Below are 4993 nucleotides of genomic sequence, written 5' to 3' on the forward strand. Positions count from 1 at the left end.
AAAAAAGGAAATGCCACAAAATATATTCAAAATCCAACTCAGTGATCAATAATGGAGCCAAAAGAATGATAAAAAATAAATAAAAATAAACAGATGAAATAACTAAAAAAAACAACAACAAAAAAAACTAGGTCCTCTAGCAATATTTCCCATACTTGGGGTTTTTCAAGTCTAATCCTCAATTATCCCCAGTGGAGTCGCCACTGAAAACGCCCTCGATCCATGGGGGTGCGCGGATCCGCTTTTGACCCTTGAGGTTTGGGAGTCGCCACCTAGTTGTTAAAGTCTAGGAACCAAACTAACTCTAAAAAAGGTAAACTAATCTACGAAAAAGAGAAAAAAAGATCCGGGGATCACGTTACGGGGTTGGAAGGTGTTAGGCACCAACCCCGCCCGGCCAAAGTCGGTCTCTACTAACTTTCCAAGTAAATCACATTGCTAAAAACCTAGATAGAAATAAAAATAAAAAAAATATGATACCTTTCGATTGCAAGGATTTTGCTCCCTCAGATCTGACAAAAAGAGCTTCTCGTACCGTACTCCCTTGCTTCGTTCTATATCCGGATTTGACTTCGGATCTCCGAGATCAAGGTATCTCCTTGTTTTTGGATTTGAACTCTTCAAGTTTATTACGGATTTGGGAGTGTTTGTGGAAGGCTTTTAGGTGTTTTCTAGGCTAAAATTGAAGGAGGGATGTTAGGTAAGGAGTTGGGGCTCCAAAACCAGGGTTTATGGGAGGCTAGGGGGGCTTTTAGACCTACTTTTCTTAGGATTTATGATTTGATACGAAAATAGGGTGTGAGCACCTCTATTTATAGATTTTTTTAGGGGTTGATTTTGATAGAGTTAGTATTTAATTAGAGTTCTTTTAATTAGAGTTGTGTTTTAGTTATAATTGTTTTAGGTAGAATTGTGTTTTAATTAGAATTGTTTTATGTAGAATTGTTTTTTAGTTAGAACTCTATTTGATTGAGTTATTATTTAATTAGAACTCTATTATGACTTTTGGTCTTATTTGATTGACTTTTAATGTTTTGACTTTAGTCTTACTTGATTGACTTTTAATATATTTTGACTTTAGTCTTGCTTAATTGACTTTAATTTTGACTTTAGTCTCACTTGATTGACTTTAATACCTTGACCTCAGTCTTTCTTGATTTACTTTTAATTTTTGGAGAACCCCCCTCTATTATATCTTTAATTCTTTGGACCCCCAAATGGAGGAGTCCTTAAAGAAATATCTCACGAACCCTCAAAAATTTTACTTGAAAGCCTAATTGATCGATTTCTTCAATTCAAAATTTTAAATTAATTTCATTAATGTTTCACTTTAATTATTTAATGTTTTATTTATTAATTTCGAAATTTTTAATTATGAAAATTGTGAAATTACCGTTTTGCCCCCGAAGAGGACTTTTCACGTTTTAAGTCGATTTTTAATGTTCTAGGATATTTTAGAATCGATTTTTCGTAAGGAATTCAATGAAAATATTGGTTTGTGTCATTTATGAAATGTTTTGTGTGAAATGGTCATGAACTTTATGAGGGGCATTTTCGTAATTTTGTCGAATTCTGTTAAAAATGGTGAAATGATTTATTTGATTCCGATTTGTTGTTTTATGTGTTTGAGAGAGTTTTCCTAAGTGTAACATAGGCTCTAGGGTTGTTTTAAGGTTAGGGGTATCTTGCAAATGACTTTCCAACAAGACCCTAAGAAATGGGATTTCCATTTCAACTGGTAAGACTATTTATATACCATATACTAGAAAGTAGGGAGTGGCTCCTATGAGATACCGTATTGAAGTGCTATATGCCTATAACTCGAATGGTAACTTTTCTGACCAATTCAGTATAATTGTGAAATCGCCTCAACCCATTTTCACTAAATAGTGAATAGGGATCTGATTAGTAAATAAGGATTTTGGAAAAATAGGAGTCGCCAGCTAGTTTAGGTCTAAGAACCAAAAATAACTCCAAATGGATATAGGTCGATCCACAGATCAGAGAGATGGGTAAGGGGTCAGGTTACGGGTTTCGGAAGGTGTTAGGCACCGAACCTGCCCGATCAAAATAATCGGTCTCTATTACGATCCAAAACTATCCTATGGTCAACATACAAAGACTACGGTCAAGGTTACGGTCCAATCATCATCATCAATTTACATCAAGTTGGCCAAACGAATCTTATGGTTAAGATCCTCCAATTATTACATGATTTCTCGTATGCAAAATAGAAAGATTTGGAAAAACCGTAATTTTGGCCCCATGATCTAAAATCAATTAAAATTTTTCACAAGAAATATTTTTCCAATGTCCAAAATAAGGACTCATGAAAATCCTTTAAATAGGAAAATTATAAATTGAAAACTATTAAATTAGGGCTTATGAAGTTTTTAAAGTAGAAATCTAAAGTTTCCTAAATTAGAATTGGAAGAATATATGATGAGTTATCAAATTGGAAGTTTAGAAAAATAAATTCTCTGAAATATAAAGTTTCAAAAATGTGTAAATTTTCGAATTAGAAACCCCCCAAATTTCCATGAACGTGAACTTTTCAAATATGAATTTTCCAATGTAAATTTTGTTCACACCTTTTTGAAATATCAAATTTAAGTAAGAAATTCCAGCAATTTATAACTTTCAAAGAAGGATTTTAGGTCATGGAGTTTCAAAGTAGAAAATCACAAATTCACAACAAATCACCAAATTGGAAGTGTAGATAACGCAAAAGAAACTCCACATTCATCCAATTTTTAAATCGACCAAACAACCATGTGTATTTAATTCTCAATCTTTCCCAAAACCATTAGCATTCAACGACATGCATATTTATCAAGTCGAGGGGTACATTAATCACGCGGAATAATTTTTAACTCATCACCAACTCACCCCAAATTCATTGTGAAAAATCATATAGGGCCATCATGCTTAGAGGCGGAAAAGATGCAAAAAATAAAATAAATAAATAAAAAATACTCTCCTAATCCTATCAATATGCAAAGACAAATAAAATAAACATAAAAAATATAAGACTATTCTCATAACCCTATTGAAAGGCAAAAACAAATGAAAACATGGAAAGAAACCTAAAAACATTCTTTTAATCCTATTAATATGCGAAAACAAAATAAATAAAATCTAGAGAAAATATCTAAAATAAACATCCTCTTAACCCTATTGATATGCAAAAAAACAAATAAAAATATAGAAAGATTCTTCCTAATCTTGTTGATATAAAAACATAAAAAATGCATAAAAAAATATCTCACAATCCTATCGATGCACTAAAATAAATGAAACATAAAAAACTCGAAAAATTCTCCTAATCCTACGACGACGTTTAAAGTAAAAAAAATATAATAATAATAGATAAAGAAATAAAAAGAAAAAGGAAAACTTACCTATAGAATGAAATAGGATGAATCGATTCCTTCAGGCAGGACTCAACGACGTATGAGCACTCGTTACTATGGAGATCAGAGAGACGAGGGCAGAGAGAGATGAGACCAGGCAAAGAGAGAGGGGCGTCGTGTTGGGCAGCAAGGGGGCGTTACAGCAGCGAGTTGAAGATGGGGATGAGTGCAGCAAAGGGGCTGCAAATTGAAGATGGAGATGAAGTGGACGTGCAGCACAGAGAGAGTGTCCACCTTATTTGAAACGTGAAGAGAATGGAGAGGAAAGGGGAGCACATTAATGGCTGTTGGTTGTGCTCTGTTTTTGCTCCAAAACATGGAGACTAAAAGGTTGATGATTGAGAACGTTTGTGCTTGATGTTCAGAGAGGGAGTTAAGAGAAAGATGATTGAGAACGTTTGTTACTGTTGGACTGTGTAGAAGATCAAACGCAGCAGGGAGAGATAGGTGAGGGGATGAGCAACAATGGCGTTGGAGATGGGGGCTGGGCAGCAATAGTTGGGGAGATGGCAAGCTCTTAAAAACCAACGAAGATAGAAGATGAAGACGTGAAGAGGAGGCCTATTTTTGCCGAAGAGAAGAAGAGGCCCTTCCAAGAGAGAGAAACGTCTCTCTTTTATAGAACTCAGTTTCTATTTCACTTCTCTTGTTTCCCTCTCTTTTTTTTTTTTTTACACGTATTTCTCTTCTCTTGCTTTTGATACCCTTTTGGAGAAAGATGGTAGGGACTCCACGCTCCTCTCACTAAGATAACCCTCCGTCGACGAAATGTGATTGGTAAGTGTAGTCTTGATTCTAACAAAGTTTTGATTATTTTTATTTATTTATTTTTTTTTTTGGATTTTTATTGATTGATTAATTTGATTTTGAATTTATTGGTTTAAATTTGATTTTAATTTTTATTTGAGTTTTAATTGGCCATTTGATTTATATTTTATTTTGTCGATTGATTGAGTTGGATTTTGAATTTGTTAATTTAGTTGCGTTTGAATTTGAATTTATTGGTTGGTTTGTTTTTAATTTTTGATTTTTGATCAATTAATTTTGATTTTGATTTTGATTTTTAATTTAATTTTGATGAAATTTTAATCGGTTGAGTCATTTTTAATTTTAAATTTTCATTGGATTTTGAATTTTAACTTGAGTTTTATTTTTAATTTGGATTGGATTTTTACAAAATTAGATTTTCAATTTGATTTCCATATGATTTTAATTTTTATCAGGTTTTCCTAAGGGTTAAGGTCGCTACATCAAATTTGGATATTGAGGGGCATTTCAGTCATTTTTATGATTTTTCATAAATTTCTCTGTTTTCACTAATTTGGGTTCCATTAGACTAAAAATTATATTTTGAGTGCAATGGAAGTACTTTCGAGATCTTTCGGAGGTTCGAAATTTATGAGGGATATTTTCATCATTTTGTCGATTTTTGTAGATTTTTATGAATTTTAACGTGACCTTTCTTTCAGTCCCAACGTGATTATTTCTAAGTTCCAAAGTCATGTTTTCCTAGCGTAATGAGGTCTATAGGTTATCGAACTGTGTAACGAACCTAAGCGTACGTGCTTGCTAAATCGGGT

The sequence above is a fragment of the Akebia trifoliata genome, chromosome 13, assembly GCF_017979445.1.
Source record: "Akebia trifoliata isolate Shusen 1 chromosome 13, ASM1797944v1, whole genome shotgun sequence".
Lineage (NCBI taxonomy): Eukaryota > Viridiplantae > Streptophyta > Magnoliopsida > Ranunculales > Lardizabalaceae > Akebia > Akebia trifoliata.